Here is an 18,272-nt window from a genome sequence, read left to right as displayed (position 1 = left end):
TTCCCTGGACATTTCCTAATACCAATGGTAAATCTGTCTAACATAAGAAAAACAACAACGGAGAAAACAAATTTTAAAAAGAGATAACTATAAGACTCAAAAGAAAAATGCAATTCCAGGCTTCCAGTCAGGCTTCCAGTCTACCCAGGACAAATCCAGAGGACAAAGAGATAGAGGAAATCAGAAGCCCCCCACCAGAATCTTCTGGAATAACAGCAGCAGAATTAAAAAGTATATACATGCGGCTATAGAAGAAATCAGAACAGAAATAATTTCACAGATTAAAAGAGACATGACAACCATACTGAAGGACTTGTGCAGTAAATCTAAAGTAGACATAGACTAAAAAAAATAGAGGAGCATAGAAAAATGATGGAAACCATGAATGCCCAACATAGGAAAGAAATGGAATCCATGTAATAGACTCAAAAAGATGCCCAGAAAATTAAAAATTTCATTGAAAGCTTGCAAAAGTATAAGAAAGAAAGTGAGGAGAGATTATCAGACCTAGAAGACAGGATTGTGGTTAGCAATCACAAACAGAAAGACCTCTTAAAAACAGGAAGGCATTGAGAAAAATCAATCCAACAACTACAAGATTATGCAAAGAACAATGTAAGTTTGAGTGGAGTTAGCACAAGTGACATAAAAACCTTGTTCACAGAAGTAATAGCAGAAGGGGCTAGGGATTTAGCTTAGCATAATAAGTGCCTGCCTGGCAAGTGTGAGGTCATGAGTAACATCCTGAGTTAAAAAAAAACAAAAAACAAAACAAAACACAGTACTAGCAGGAAACTTGCTAAACATAGAAAAAGAATTTAACATACAGATAAATGAGGCATACAAAACTCCAGTTAGTTATGACCAAAATAAATCTATGCCATATAATAAACAAGATTTCTGCAATTTAATACAAGAACAGTATGTAACTGTATATTAAAAGCTGTTAGAGAAAACGAAAAAGCACCTACAAAGGAAAGTCAAACATAATCACAGCAGACTTCTCAACACAAACCCTCAAGTCAAAGAGAGCTTGGAGTAAGTATTTCAAGTCCTGAAAGAAAACAACTTTCAACCCAGATTGATATATACTGCAAAATTATCTTTCAGGTTTAATGGAGAAAAAATATACTTCCATAACAAAGAGCAAATGAAGAAATTCATAACAACAAAACCAGTTCTATAACGGATTTTGAAAGATATTTTGGAAAGATACAATAAAGATCATGATTTCAAGAGTACCAATAGAAAGAAGCAACCAGGGAAGGCAATCAAACAGAGCAGGAAAGGCAGGAAAACAATGACAAAAACAAGCCAATACATATCAGTTATAACCATCAATGTTAATATTATCTATTCACTAATCAAAAGAAAAGGACTGGCAGAAGGACTAAGAAACAAGATCCAACAATATGTTATATTTAAGAAACACATTTAACTCAAAAAGAAATTCATAGACTGAAAGTCAAAAGCTGGGAAACACTACCTCACATGACAGGAACCCAGAAAAAAGTGAGGAAAGCTGTTCTATTTGCAGACAATGTGAATTTCAAGCCAAAACTGATCAAAAAAGATGAAGACAGTCACCATACACTTGTTAAGGAAAAACTCCAAGAAGACGACAAAGTAATCATAAACATATATGCACCAAATACAGGTGTGCCCACTTATACAAATGTTAACAGACTTGAAAAATTAAGTAAGTACCAACATGATTATAATGGGGGACCTTGATATCCAATGTCACAAAGAGGCATATCAACTAGACAAAAAAAATCTACAAAGAAATATCAGAACTGAACCAAACCTGTGGACAAATGGAATTCCTAGGTGTCTACAGAGTGTTCCACCCCATAATGTCAGAGTACACATTCTTCTCAGGTACATGTAGGACATTCTCCAAAACAGACCACTTACTAGCCCACAGAACATGCTTAAGTAAATGCAAAAGAACTGAAATTATTCCATGCATAATATCAGACCATAGTGCAATGAAACCACCAAAACTACATATGGAAATTAAATAATACCCTCTTGAACAATCAATGGGTCATAGTTGAAATTAAAGAAATTAGACAGTTTTACAGTTCAGTGGTAATGCTGATACAACATACCAGTACTTATGGGATGCAATTAAAGCAGTCCTATGAGGGAAATTAATAGCAATGAATTCTCATATCATGGAAAAGAACAAGCTCAAATAAACAACCTAACATTGGACCTCAAACTTCTAGAAAAAGATGAGCAAGTTAAGCACAAAACTAATATGAGGGAGGGTATTATAAAGATGAGAGCAAAAATTAATGTAACAGATTAAGAAACAAAACAAAAATAAATGAATCAAAAAGTTCTTTTAAAGATAAAACAAAATTAACAAACCAATACCCAACTTTATCAAAAAAGGAAAGAATTGACTCAGATTTGTGCAATTAGGAATGAAAAGGGTGATATCACAAGGGATCTTTTGAAACCCAAAAGGTAATTAATACATTAGACAGAGCAACTAGAAAAGAGAAAGAAATAAAAGAGGTAAAGACAGGAAATGAAGAAATTAAATTATCTTTGCTTGCAAGTGACATGATGTTCTACATAGAAGACCCCAAAAACTTCACCAAAAGACTTCTAGATACAATAATCAGATTCAGTCACAGAGCTGGACAGAAAGTTAACATGCAAAAATCAACAGCATTACTGTAAACAAGTAACAAATTCATTAAGAGAGAAATTTGTGAAACCATGCCTTTCATAGTAGCACCAAACCAAACAAAATAAAACAAAATTTAGCAAGCAAACTAACAAAGTAAGTAAAAGATCTGTACATTGAAAACTACAACACTATAAAAAGGAGATCAAAGAGGATATCAGGAAAAAAAGGTTGTGTTACAGACAACCTTCAGTGCAGAGGAGTGGATGGAGTTTTTTGTTTGGCTGGTTTTGGTTTTCTGAGCACTGACACTGCCCTGGAACTCGTGATCCTTCTTCCACAGCCTCATGGTGGAGTGGACGCTTCTGCGCACCTGGAGGATTTAAGGTCATGCTGAAACTGGGGCTGCCACTAACAGGAGTCTGCGAATCCCACGCCCTTAATGCAGCACACTGAGTAGTGGATCCAAGAGGAAAAGCTGTATTGGCTCTTGGTGACTGCTGGAAATTGGGACCTGGGACCCCACAAAGCAGCCAAAGCCACCTGGCTGCGCCGGAGGAGACTATGAGAAGCTCTGGAGCTCTGAAGCCAGACACCGTGCAGTTTTCTGACCCATCCTGCATTGTGCTGGGAACGCAGTGAAGACAAGCAGCACAGTGTGCAGTGGACCCAAGAGGAAGATCTGCATTGAGTCCCAGTGAGTACTAGGGACTGGGTCCCACGGCTGCTGTTGCTGGCTGGAGGACATCTTGGAGTTGGGCAGAGCCCATGCCGTGGTGACATCAGATAGTCAGTTGCTCCTGGTGCAGAGAGGTCTGGTGGAGGACAGCTGGGATTTGGGCAGAGCCCTGCTCCACGGTGACATTAGTCAGCCGCTTCTGGCACAGAGAGAACTGGCAGGATCTGCTGGGGCTGAACCACACCTCTGGGTGGGACCCAATAAGCGGATACAAAATAGTTGCAACTCTGTGATGTCCATAAGGTACAGCCTAACTTGCGGACTGACTGGCACAGAGGCTGGAGGCTAGCCTGCACCATCCCTGCATCCCTGCCTACCTCAGATAACAGCAAATTGGGGAGGGCAGCAAAAACTCAAGTCAGCATGCTTCAGAAAGGCCCTAAGCAATACAGAGAGGGCCAGAGACACCCAGGACACTCCAGTCTGAAAGAAACCAGAAACATGACAAGAGATAGAAATAAAAAAATCTCCAGCTGCTGAACCTGGGAAAATAAGCCCAGGAGAAGTAAACACAGAAGAGAACCAGCACAGCAACCATCCAATACTAGACACAGCATCAGCCAAAATAAAGAAATACTCATAGATGACTCATAGATGAATTTAAAACTGTACTTCTGATCCAAGTGAGGCAAGATATAAAGAGATTAATTAAAGAAATGATAATCCCCACCCAAGAGAACACAGATGGAAGAATGGAGGAAATCAGAAAAGAAAGAAAAACCTCTGAAGAAGAATTTAAACATAACTTAGAATACATGAAACAGATCCAAAGAGATTACCAGGAAACTAAAAACTCCATTGAACACTGGCAAAATGCCTTGACAGGAACTAAAGTTAGCCTTTTGAAACTTGAAGAGAGATTTATGATATATGATCGTGAAAGAAAAGACCTCTTAAAAATAACAAGGAACCAGAAAGAAACAATTCAAAGGCTAGAAGATGACAAAAGGATACATAACTTAAGAATAAAGTATGTGAGTGAGGAAGCAGGAGCAACCAAAAATGAAATACAAAGAATATTCAGATATATTAAAGGAAAACTTCCCAAGCATAGGAAAAAGAAATGATATCCAGATAAATGAGGCATACTGAACTCCAGCTACCTACAACCAAAACAGATCTACATCCAGACATATAATAATCAAGATTCCAGAAATCCACCAAAAGAACAGAATACTACAAGCAACTAGGGAAAATAAGCAGATAACCTACAATGGGAAAATTATCAAAATAACAACAGACTTATCAACACAAATTCTCAAATCGAGAAGGGCCTGGGGAGAAATATTCCAAGCTCTAAAAGAAAATAATTTGCAACCAAGACTGTTATATTCAGAAAAACTCTCTCTCAAAATTAATGGAGAAATAAGATGTTTGCAAGACAAGGAGGAACTATGGGAGTTCATGGCTACCAACCCAACCCTACAGAGAGTGCTGAAGGACATTCCAGGGAGAGAGAAGAAGGGATACCAGGATTCCAGCACAGTGGCAGAGAGGCCTCAATGAACAGGGTAGACAGTGGAATAAGGGAGTAAGGTGGACAAATTACAGCAGTAAAGTGAAGTAACAGATATGAGGCAGAGACAGTAAGCTATAATCTTTAGTATAGATAGCTTTGATACACTATAAAAAAGGCAGAGGTCATTGTTAATAGTATATCAGGATTTAACAGTCACAGTAGTCTTATCGCTCTGTTTAGTTTGAATTTATTTTGTTCCAGTCTGTCCACTCATATTAGATTTGAGGGCACAGACATCTGACACAAAAATAACAGGTTATACCACGGTAACTATCCTTAATTTCCTATTAACTTAAACTGAAACCCTGTATTACTTACATTGTCTTACTATGACTGATCTTATTTGAATCTGATTCGTTAGACTGTGGTTTTGCCTTGGCTGATTTTATTTGAATTTGGTATGCTTAATAGTATCAAGTCTAAGAGTAGAGACAACTACTCTAAAGATGACAAGATGTAAAAGATATCCATACTGGTTTTGATTATTAACAGCTCTCTAGTCCTACAATGTTTTCAAAGTTATGTTTTTATAAAAATGGCTATGTAATACTATGCTTAACTATATTAAGCCTGATGATGTAGACAAATCTATTCAAAATAAGAGAAAGCACAATAACTACAGTAGATCATCTAATGTTGTGGTCTTATGTGTCTTTTTCATTGCATGTTTTTCTAGGAATTTGTTCTGCTGTCTTGGTATGATTTGTTTTTCCCTATAATACAGTGAGGCTAGATATACATAGAAATTCACACATGGGAAGATTTTTAAAACTATTTATGGGAACAGATTATATAATGCAAGATGTAATAAACAGATACTCTGAAGAAAGAAGTGACACTAAGAAACCCAATGCTAATTCTGTAACATTATGATATAAAATCTAGCAATACTATTATTCGCTATTCAGAGTGATATTAGTCTAGACTCTTAAGTTCAGTTTCAGCATATGTAAAGATAAGGACAGCTACTACGAAGAGAATGAGAGACACTATGGCAGTTATTATTGTCTTCCCCAATGTTAGATCTTGAAGACCTAAAAAGCCTTCATCATCCTGTAATGAGTTGATTAGTTCTATAATATGCAGTATGCATTTAATGTGTATGAAGAAGGGGACAACCATTTGGAAGAAACTAGAGACAATTAGATAAACAATGAAGATCTCCAGTGGACTTGCTTTGAAATCTGTATTTCTTTAAATTGTTTCTCTTTGAACTGTTTTGTTCTGTTTTGCTATGTTTAATCTTAACCTCTTTAAGATAAAAAACAAATGTGTATCTAAATACCCTGTAATTACTTCATTCTCTTGAATAGCTTCAGACTGACTTGATATGCTTGATGGTATAGTATATGAAGTTATACTCAAATAATTCAAGGAAAGAGGCACTATAGTGACTACTATTATGTTAGATTCTCTGGGGGTGAAACACAACGATGCTTAAATTGTTCAGTTCTGACCTGTATTGTTCTAATACAATGTCCTCTTTTATCTCAATCCCACCCTTTTTAAAAATTAATCTATTTTTTTCTTACATTTTTTTCAATTAAGGGAAAACTAAATTAAAAAATAGCAGGATATATTATAGTAACTTTTTTGTTTTCCTATTAACCTGATATGATCCCCAGTATTGCTCTCCCCATCTTGTTCTGTCAGATTTTACTATATTCTATTTTGTTTGATAGTATCAAGTTTGAGGGTATAGGCAACCACTTTGAAGGCAATAAGATTCACTAAGATGCCCATTATGGTTTGACTATTATCTTCTTTTGAAATCCTGTAAGGTCTCCAGTGTAGGTTTTATCGGTCTTGTTCTGTACTGTTTTGATCAATTCTATTTTCCCTGATGATATAGGCAACTTTTTAAAAAAATAGCAAGAGGCACAATGGTAACCACTTTAGATCACCTGATATTCTATTTTTACATCATGTACTATGCCCATCCTTTTGTTCTAACCGACTCTGTTTTGTTTAGCCACGTTAGGTTTTAATTCTCTCCAAAAAAATAATAAGAATTGTGGGAGTAAAAAAACCCAAAAAGTGTAATTGTTTTTTTTTAATTTTATTTAAGGAGAAAAAGAAAAAAAAGCAGAAAAAGGGTACAAGTTATGCAGAATTTCAGAAAAAAAATAAACAGTAGGAAATCACTAGTTAATTGATTACATATTGTCATCTTAGAAATATTTGTTCAAGTTAGAAAATTAAAGCATATAAAGTGGACATTCAGACAGTGAGACCAAACAGTTCTGTTCAATGATCCATCAAAACTCAGTAATATCATTGTCTATCTTATACACTTAAATATACATGCAGTTATATCATTTAGAGCACTTTCTTTTCCTCTCTTTTGTACAATGACTATTACACATTTTGGGTTTTATTGCTCCCACAGTTCTTATTACTTTTTTTGGAAGAGAGTAAAACCAAATGTGACATAACAGAACAGAGTCAGTCAAATCAAAAGGGTGGACATAATAGATAATGTAAAAACATAATACAAGGTGATCATCAATGGTTACCATAATGCCTCCCGCTATCTCTAATAGAATTGCCTATATCATCAGTTATAATAAAATTGAACAAAACAGTAAAGAACAAAACCAACAAAACCAAAACATTGGAGACATTACAGGTCTTCAAAAGTAGATAATAGTCAACCAGAAAGGGCGTCATAATGAATGCCACTATCTTCACAGCTGTTGCCTATACTTTTGAACCTGGTACTATCAAGCAAAACAGAATAGAGGAACATCAGTCAAAATAAGATGGTGAGAGCAATACAGGGCTTCAAATCAAGTTAATAGTAAATCAAAGTGGGTTACTATAATATATCCTGCTATTTTTAAATTTATTTTTCCCTTAAAAGGATAAAAATAAAAAAGTAAATAATAAAATGGAGATTGAGATAAAAGAGGGCATAACAACAAAACAGCGCAGAAAAAAACACAATCATTTAAGCAAAATAGTGTTTTACCACAAGATAATCCTGACGTAAAAGTAGTTACCATATTGTCTCTTTCCTTGAAATCTTTGAGTATAACTTCGTATACTGTAGCATCAAATATATCAAAACAATGTAAAACCATTCAAGAGAATGACAGTATTACAGGGTATTTAGAATCAACTAACAGAAAATGAACAATGGTTTCTGTATAATCTCCTTGTCTATAAAAGTTTTTGTTTATATTATCACATATAATAAAATCCAATAAGATACAACATGCTAAGACCAATGGAGACAGAAGAGCAAAAGCTTGATGAGACTTTAAACAAGATGATACTAAATCAGCATTACCTATTATGACGTTGTTTTCTCCAAAATAGCTGTTCCTATCATCCAGTCTTCTCTGCCTCATTTCTGTTGAGCTCTTTTTCTGTCATTAGTTGTCAGTTTGTCTTCTTCATTTTGTTTTCTGCTCCATTCCTTGTAGCCTCTCTGCCACTATTTCTGGAATCTTGATATTTTTCTTTTTTAGACTGTCCTGCAGTATTCTCTGTAGAGTTGAATTGGTGGTTGCATATTCCCCTTGTTCCTCTTTATCCTGGAAGCACCTTGTTTTTCCATCGATTTCCAGGAATAGTTGTGCAGGTTATATCAATCTTGGCTGGAGCTTATTATCTTCAAAGCTTGAATTATTTCCCCCCACGCTCTTCGTGATTTGATGGTTTGTGCCGAGAAGTCTGCTGTAATTCTGATGGGTGTTCCCTTGTAAGTGATCTGTTTCTTGTCTCTGACGGCTTTTAATATTCTGTTCTTATATTGGATTTCTGGTATTTTGATTATTTTATATGTCTGAGTGTAGCTCTGTTTGGGTTGTAGGTGGCTGGGGTCCTGAATCCTTCATACATCTGAGTATCTTTACTAAATTAGGAAAATTTTGCTAAATTAGGAAAATTCTCCTGGATTATTTCTGCGAGTAGCTTTTGTAGTTCATTTGTTTGTGTCCCTACTTCTTCTTTTATGTTCTTACTTCTTAGGTTATAGATCCTCTTATCATCTTCTAGTCTTTGTATTATTGCTGTTTATTTCTTTGTTATTTTTAAGAAGTTTTTCATTTCATGCTCCCATATTACAAATCTGGCCTCCAGTTCCGATAATCTATCCTTAGTTTCTTTCAAGCTGTTATGCCAGTTTTCAATAGAGTTTTTAGTTTCCTGGTAATCTCTTTGAACCTGCTTCACGTATTCTATGCTTTCTCTATTTTCTCCATCAAACAATTCTCCCCTCTTTTTCTGTTCTTCCACTCCACCATCTGTTTTTTCTTGGGTGGTGCTTAGTATTTCTCTAACTATTCTGCTTATTTCTAGCTTCAGGTCATTAATAACTTCATTCCTGAACTCGTCTATGAGGCTCTGGAGATAGCACTTTATGTCTATTGGTGCGGTGTCTGCTATTGCCTGTTTCTCAGGATTGGGGGCCAAGGGGCCTTTCTTGTTGCTCCCTCTTCCCATATTCTTTGTTCCTTACATATGCAAGTGTATATAGGAGACCCAGCTTCCTTCCCTGTTGGCCACAGTCTGATTGAACTGTGCTGGCTAGGTGTTCCTGCCCACCGCAGCGCACCAGGGAGTTACGGACGAGGCAACCTATGCGGGGCCCACCCCTCCAGGTCACCTCCAGGCGCTGGGACCTGGGTTGTGCTAGCCTACTGGGTCTCAGCCAGGAGCATCATGTAGGTTAGGCACTGCTCACCAGTCCCGCTTGAGAGGGGGATATGTGACTGAAGTCACTACAGTGCCCTGTTCCAGCAAGTCTGTTCGGTCCCAGAATGTCCTCTGTTGGAGTCTCCTAGATCATTGAAGAGTCCCAGTTTCTCTCACTCACTGCAGGTCAATGCACGGCTCCCCACCTGTCCCTCTCTCAACTCCATTCACCGATTCCCATTCTCAGAGCTTTCGCGCATCTGTCTCCCTGCCGAGTCAATTCAGATGCCGCTGTGGTGGCAGGAAACCCAAATCGTGGTTTCCAATGGCACGGGCTCCAGCTTCCACGCTGAGGCTTTGTCTGTTCCTGTTATATCACCAGGATTGCATTCCCAGTTGGTTTCTCTCAGCCTAGTTCATTCTTGGGTCAGCAGGGTATATATCTTCTTGGTTAGTATTCCTCACTCTGCACCATTCCTGGATTCTAAGCTGGGTCTTTCAGAGAGCCTCCACAGCTGCTGCTATCTGTCCGCCATGTTCTCCCGGAAGATGTGTAATTGTTATTAAAAAGAGAGGAAAGGAAGGTGGTCTAAGGGATATAACTGCATGTATGTTTGAGTGTGTAGGATGGAAATCCATATTACTGAACTTTTGTTGGATCATTGATCGGCACTGTCTGCAATCTCATTGTATGAATGTTCATTTTACATGCTTTAATTTTATAATTTGGACAATTATTTCAAAGATGACAATATGTAACCTATTAACTAGTGATATCTTACTATATTTTTTTCCTTGAAATTCTATATTATTTGTACCCTTTTACTACTTTTTTATATTTTTTATTTCCTTTCTTTTTTTCTCTCTTTAAATAAAAAAAAAACAAATGTGTAGGACTGATAACCATATTACTAAGTTTTTGTTAGATCATTGAGCAGAACTGTTGGCAGTGTCACTATTTGAATGTCACTTTACATACTTTAATTTTGTAACCTGAACAACTGTTTCTAAGATGATAGTATGTAACTTATCAACTGGTGATTTCTTACCATTTATTTTTCTGTAATTCTGTATTATTTCTACCCTTTTTTTCTCCACTTTTTTTTTGCTTCTTTCTCCTTAAATAAAAAAGAGAGTATCAGAAAATGGAAAGAATCCCTTGATCTTGGGTTGGAAGAATCAACAAAGTGAAAATGGCCATTTGGGGCTGGGAATTTTGCTCAGTGGCATAAGTGCCTGCCTGGCAAGTGCAAGGTCATGAGTTCAATCCCTGGTACAAAAAAAAAAGGCCATATTCCCAAAATTGTTATATAGATTTAATAAAATCTCAATCAAAATACCAGTAGCATACCTCATAGAGCTAGAGAAAACATTCCTAAAATTCATTTGAAACCACAAGAGACCTAGAGCAACAAAAACATTCTAGGCAACAAAGACAAGGGGACATCACAATCCCTGATTTGAAATTGTACCACAAAGCTACTGTGATAAAATGGCATGGCATTGGCAAAAACAAACAAACAAAACCAGACCGAGGCTCAATGGAACAGATTAGAAGATACAGAGATAACTTCAAGCATACTCAGTCACCTTATCTTTGGGCCCAAACACATTTACTGGAATAAGATAGCTTCTTTAATAAATGGTGCTGGAGAAATTGGCTTTCCACATGCCAGGAATAGAACTAGAACCATATCTCTCAAAAAGCACTAATCTAAAAATCAAAATATATCAAAGATCTAAATATTAAAACAGAAACACTAAATCTGCTGGTAGAGAGAATAGGTAGAACTCTTGAGGACAAGTATAGGCAAAGACTTTGTGAACAAAATCACAATGGCATGAGACATACTACAGAAAATCAACAACTGGGATCTCATTTCATTAAACAAACTTTGCACAGCAAAAGAAACCATCATCAGAGTGAAGAGAAAACCCACAGTGGTAAAAAAAATTTTTTTTAGTTTTTCTTCAGACAAAGGACTAATATCTAGAAAAATTAAAGAACTAAAAAAAAATCAGATCTCCCAAATTTAAAGACTCAATCTAAAAAATGGACAGCTGAAATGAATATATTTTCCTCAGATAAAGATGTACAAATGTGAAAGAAATATACGAAAACACGTTCAAAATCACTGGTCATTCGAGAGATGTAAATTAAAACAATGCTGAGACTCCATCTCATTCCAGAAAGAATGGCTGTTAAGAAATCAACCAATAACAAATGCTGGAGGGATCATGGGGAAAAGGAGCCTTTCTCTGCTGTTGATGGGAGTGTAGACTGGTGCAACCACTGTGGAAATCAGCATGGAGAGTCTGCAAAAATCTGAACCTAGTGGTCCCATTTGACCCAGCTACTCCCTTTCTTGGTACCTTTCAAAAAGCATTAAAAGCATTGTACCACAGCAAGACATGCATACCCATGTTTATAACAACACAATTTGTAATAGTCAATGTCAATATGTCAGTAATTATTGTAATAGTCAGTAGTGTTGGAAACAAGCCGAATGCCCATCAACAGAGGAATGGGAAAAAAGATATTTTTATACAATGGAGTACTACTCAATCATAAAGAAGGATAAGCTTGAGACATTTATAGCTGACTATATGCACCTTGAGACCATATTCTTAAGTGAAGTAAATTGCACACATGTGTAAGTATCACACTGTTTCTCTGGTGTGAAAAATGGAGAGAGTATAAATAAGAACCAAAATATATGATAGATATTATGAAATAGGAAGAAATTGTTCCAAAGGAAAGTGGAGAGTTGGGGGAAAAGGGAGGGAAAGGAAAAAAGTGAGACAAGAAGGAAACAATGGAAACAAAGCTTTCAATAGCAGGGTAGGGAAGAAGGGTTGAAGGGAGGGGAGGGAAATGGGAGGAAAAAAGAGGAACTAGGATGTGTCATGTAAGATAAAGGTTTCCCGTGATACATGTGGTCATTATGCATATCTAAAGTATACCAATAAATTTTACAAAGAATGAAAACCAAAGAAACAAATAATCAAAAAATGGTATTTTATTGAGTAAAGAGAACACTTGTAACTTTGGAATGTAGAAGCTAATCCAAGCTTTTGAGTGACAAGCGTGCACTAGACTTAATAATCCGTGATAAGAAACTCAGAGCTCATGGGAGCTACCGTGGTGGAGAGCGCAGTGTAGGAGTTGATAATAACTCAGTAGGACCAAGTCATTATGGCATATCAAGAGTCCCATCTCCTGATAGGATTTTAGCGTTGTATAATAAATCAGGTGTTTGCACTAAGGTTTTACCAAATATGTTAGAATTTTAGAAAGCGAAAGCCTCCTTTGTCCTGTGTACTGAATGATAGCATGCCACATTTCTGTGTAAAATTTTAAATCCTCGCCTTTAGTCCTCGATACTTGGGTGTTTACTGAGTTATAATCTTCATGCAGTTTCAGGTGTACATTCCTTTGACTTCTTTTCACATTGAGAATAAAATGCTTAAAGTTCCCTCCTACTCATAGCATTAAATTGTCTTAAATCTGGCCTGAAGAATCTATGCTCTGTCTTAGGGCCATCCCAAGTGGGTTGTACTGGATGATTAGTATCTTCAGAGTATCAGAGCACCAGGCTTTATGTACCTGTTTTCCTATGGATTTGTCTGCCGAGTAACCCTGAGCTCCCAATATGAGCTCCACTCCTCCCACGTACTGACACCTAACCCTGGAGTAATCATGTCTTGCTTTACACCCTCAACCAAACTCTGACTTTTTCTTACAGGAAACAGGACATAGTAACAAACAGAACCCTGGCCTTGGAGGTCAGAAGAATAGTCATGTTTTGTGTAATGACATTTCGCTCAACTAGGAATTGCATGTTTGACAACGGTCCAACAAGACTGTAACAGTCGGTCCCAGCATCTAGGTCTGTAAGCACATTCTGTGTTGTTTGCACAACAAAATCACATTTCTCAAAAGGTGTTCCTATCTTTAAGCAACGCATGACTGTAGTTTCAACTCTGCTGCTCTTTCCAATCACAGAACCACTGAAAATTCACTTAAGCTCTGTGAGTGTTAGTTTCTCATCTCTTACACGTATGATGCTAATGCTTGCCAATTCATAGGAGAAGTAATGTGTGCTCAAGCTATTTATTTTGGAAGGTGTCTTTCTCACTTGGGAGAGCTGGAGGGAACAAGGGGAGGCACGGAGAAGATGCTGGAACCTGGCCGACGCCTTCTTCCAGGTTGCACCTCCTCCTGCCTGCCTAAGCACCCTGTTGCTGGACTTGTCTTGCATCTTCTGCAGCACTGGCTTCTGCTTCTTTGTCAGTCAGTCTGGCCAGCACACAACCATGTTGCATTAGCTTACATCTGGATGTTATGCAAACCTAGGCAGAGACCTCACATTTTCCCACATTTGGTTCTCTTTCCAATGTTTATTTCCTGCTACTCTTTAATCTCCTCTGTGTTCATTTGGATCCTCTGAAATGCCAACGCCAAGACAGTGAGTAATAATTTCCGGGGGTGGGGGATGCATGTGAGGGTAAACAGAGGCAGCAGTGCCAGGGAGAGCCTTTGAACCACTCCTCAGGTTTAAGATCTGTGAAAGGAGTGGGACCTGGGGAGGCAGAATCGCAGCACGCAGCACAGTCTAGGAATGTTTTGGCAAGGCTCACGGTGGCTTCTTCGGTCAGAGCTGCCTGTTGGAGGAGTCCAGCACCCACTCCAGCCAGGTTGCATCACTAGCTGATGGCCCGGGGTAAACTTGGTCTTACCACAGACCCACAGGTGATCCACAGAGTGTCAGCTGGGGCTGTCAGTTAGCCAGGAGTCAGAAATGAGTCACCACATGAGCAGTGCATTCCTGGAGCTCCACACTCCAATCGGGTTTTGTATCTACTCCTCCAAAGAAAACTACTGAGACCATGGCTTACATCCTGCCAGATCCACTGGCAATGCTCCCATGCAGTCTTCATACTGTTTAATTTCTCAGCAACATTCAAACCAGATCATTACTTTATTCTTCCTAAAATACATTTTTCACATGACTTTAAGGAAGGTGCACGCTCTTGGTTTCACAGGGTTCTGATTCACAGACAGATTAGGAATCTTTGTTGACTCCTTCCTTAGTGAAATCTCTAAATGCTGAAATATCCCAAGACACAGTTGTCAGCTTTTTCTCTGTTTGCATTTACTCTGCTGGATATCTCTTTAGACCAGTGTTTTTAAATGCCAGCTACATTAAAATGATGTTTATATACTACGAAACTATGTAAAATCCTCTTGATTGTTTAGCAGATGTCTCAAACAAAAAATTTGCAAAACAAAACTTGATTTTGCTGTGAGAAAATTGTGTATACTGGGCAAACACTGGAGACCAGAGGGAAGAGGTTATAATCCAGGAGAGACTGAGGTGTCATGGTTTATGTCAGTGGTCCCCAAGCCTCATGCCTTTGCATTATGCATTTGTGATTGGTTCATTGTCTAGCCCTTGGATTAGGGTGTGAGTGCACCCGGCCTAGGGGTGGAGCCAGGATGTGATGTAGAGGCGGGAAGAAGGTGTGTCTCTCTCTCTTGCTGGTTCCTGCCTTGCTGTTTGCAGCCACCATGCTGCGGCCCCGCCATGCCACCCTGCCGTGGAGCCAACTGATGGACTGAAATCTCCAAAACTGTAAGAAACAAACCTTTCCTTTCTCAGCTTTGAGCACCAGGTATTTTGTCTCAGCGATGAGTAAAAAGTAACTAAGAGGTGAGCGATGATGCTTTTGGACAAGTGGCGTAGCGTTTTACAGATGTGGGTCATTACAGGCCTTGACGCATCCTGTATTATCGAAGTGGGTCTGACCTAATCACATGCATCCTTGAAATTAGAAAACGTCCTCCAGATGTGGTCAGAGAGCAAGCTGTGCAGCAGAAGAAAGGTCAGATGTTATGATGCTGGCTTTGAAGATGGAGAAAGGAAGCTAAAAGCCAAAGAGTAAAAAGTACAATACAGGAAAGGCAAGAAAACAGTCTCCTGTGTTGCATTTCTGACCTGAATAATTGTGTGCTAATAAAATTATGTTGTTTTAAACCACTAAGTTGTGGCAATTTGTGAATAGCAGTAGCAAGAAACTAATACAGCACGTATATCCTAGGGCCTGTAAAAAGCAGACATGGGCATTAAATAAAGCCCAGAATTGTGATTACTTAGGAATGTGAGTGTTCTAGTCTCTGAACTGAAACCACATTTGAGGTTAAAATGACACAGGTTTTTCTACCTGCAAGAGGTCTCCCAGGTGTACGTCCCCATTTAGGGACTGAGGAGTGTCATGCGCTCTATTATCACAAAGTACAATTTCTTTTTGTGTGTGTGTGGTACCGGGGATTGAACTTACAACCTCACACTTGCCAGGCAGGCGCTTCTGCCACTGAGCTAAATCCCCCGCCCACGAAGCACAGTTTGAAGGACAATAATAATTCATGTGTGAGATACAAGTGCAGATGCAGGAGCGCTACAGTGTGATCAGCACGCGGTACCAGTACAAAAGCCCAGACCCAGACATGAGAGAAAGGCACTAAACCAATGGGGACGAAATTGATTCGAGTCCTCAGGGTGCGTTAAAAAACATGAGTAAGCTTAAAACAATCCGCAAAGTCCTAGCTGGCGGAAGGCAGCTTGAAGAGAGGGAATTTTAATTCTGTCACACAGAGGACAACTGAGTTTTATAAACTTCAAAATGTATCAACCAAATTTGAGCAGTTGTCTTTGAGTCAGAAGCTATTATGAGAAGGGAAAACGCAAATAGAAAAGCACATAAAATGTGCAAAACAAAACTTGCCAGAGAGAGGCAAAGAAAGCAGTCTCCTTCTAAAGCTCCAGGTGACGTTTTAAAGAAAGGGCATTGGAGGGTGTTAGGAGGAGATTGCTGTGAGAATCCCCACATGGAGCCTGAAACTCCTCCGGCCGTGGTCATGGAACCACGGCTGCTGTACTCGTGGTAAAGCGGCCACTCCACGCATGGTAGGCCAAAGTTTGCCAGCAATATCAGGATGTTTGCATGGAGCAAGAAGGAATAAAGTATGCAGATTTCATGCCTAAAATTCACTTGTTTAGATATCTGGCTTGCTCAAGTTATGAGTCCCTAATCTACTTAGGCAGAGGCGGTTCCTTTGTTTTAATATCAAATAGCCTTTCGCTTAGATGGGTCCAGTGGGAGTTTGTCATTGGTCTAAGCTTAATAGGGCATCAGAAGGGTATAAGTAAATCTCATTAAGAGGCTGCAACCCCATGTAAGGACACACACACACACACACACACACACACACAGCACTTGTATACATTTATATAGCAAATGCTTATATACTTTTCACATAGATTGTGGGAGGCCAGAAAGGACGATTAGAGCCTACCTGGCCTCTTCTGTGAGCGCTGAAGGTGGTGGGCGTGTGTGCTGACACGCTGCACGGAAAATTAATACAGCCGAGATCTCGTTGTTTACCTGGACGTGTACTGGATGGTGGGAGGGAGATAAATCCTGCCTTGCTCTGATTACTTGTGTCTGTAGCTGAGTGAATAAAGCCAGGGTGTACCAGTCACTTGGGGCTCTTTGTGGAAGGGAGACAAGAGGCCCTGGCCCTCTGCATTTTAACCTGTTCTGTGTCTATGTTTCATCCTTGTTGCCCCTTGGTTAGGTATTATTATGAATAAATATTAACATTATATATCTATGATTTTAAAGATATACATATATTTTTTAAAGGCATGGAATCAGGAGATTCTTCCAATTTTCCAGAAAAATAGACTAAAAATACCAGGTTGGAATTACCCATAAATGTCTGATATCCACTCAGCTGTCTGTTTCTAGTCATGAGCAAGTCATAAACTTAGGGCCCAGGATTACTTAGAAAATTGAAATTTACCAAATTTGATAGGAAATAAAAGGGCACATTAATCACCTTTGACCAGCTTGTCTTTTAGAGTCCTAAATTTCCATATCCTTGTTATAAATGAATTAAAATACAGCTTATCCCAGAGAAGGACTACATTTATTTTGGCAGATCCTAAAACAAATGAAACTTCCTCAAACTCAGTACAACAGATACAGTTAGAACTTTATGAGATTTCTGTTTGAAGTATAGAGTTTGGAGCATTTGCACAGAATAAACACAGAAATTATCTGAAATTAGTTGTACAAGCCTTATGGCAGGAAGGTACCATTCTGTTGCAGCCTACCATGGTAATATAAATAGGATAAAATGCAGAAGATAGTTCAGACTGGTTTGGCAAAAGCAGCAGCAGCAGCTCAGGACAAGGACTTTCCCCCTGTCTACTCCTAATTAAAGAGATTCACAGATTTCCTGGCAAAGAGATTATAAACACATGTCTTAGCTACTTTTCTTATTACTGGGACAAAATATCTGACACCCACCTTAAAGCAGAAGAGGTTTATTTTTAGCTCGCAGTTTGAAGACGTTTCAGTCCATAGTCTGCTTGTTCCAAGGCAGGAATCTCGGCAGAGGGGAAACAGTCCATGACAAGGCAGGCAAGAGACAGCGAGGCTTCCTGATTTCCCTTTTTATTCCATCCAGGCTGCAAGTTTATTCACTGGTGCCACCCACACCCAAGGTGGGTCTTCCCTTTCCAGTAAATCCATCACCCCCACACAGCAGAGTATGCTAAACCAACAAGTAGACTAATCCAGTATCACCCACCCATGATCAGTCATCTCCCAAAGCTCCATCTATAAGTGCATGAGAATTTTGGGGGACATCTAGATACAAG

The sequence above is a fragment of the Cavia porcellus genome, unplaced genomic scaffold (assembly GCF_034190915.1).
Source record: "Cavia porcellus strain 051 isolate PalLab524CR breed Dunkin Hartley unplaced genomic scaffold, mCavPor4.1 scaffold_8, whole genome shotgun sequence".
Lineage (NCBI taxonomy): Eukaryota > Metazoa > Chordata > Mammalia > Rodentia > Caviidae > Cavia > Cavia porcellus.
Note: the sequence above shows the minus strand (reverse complement) of the source record.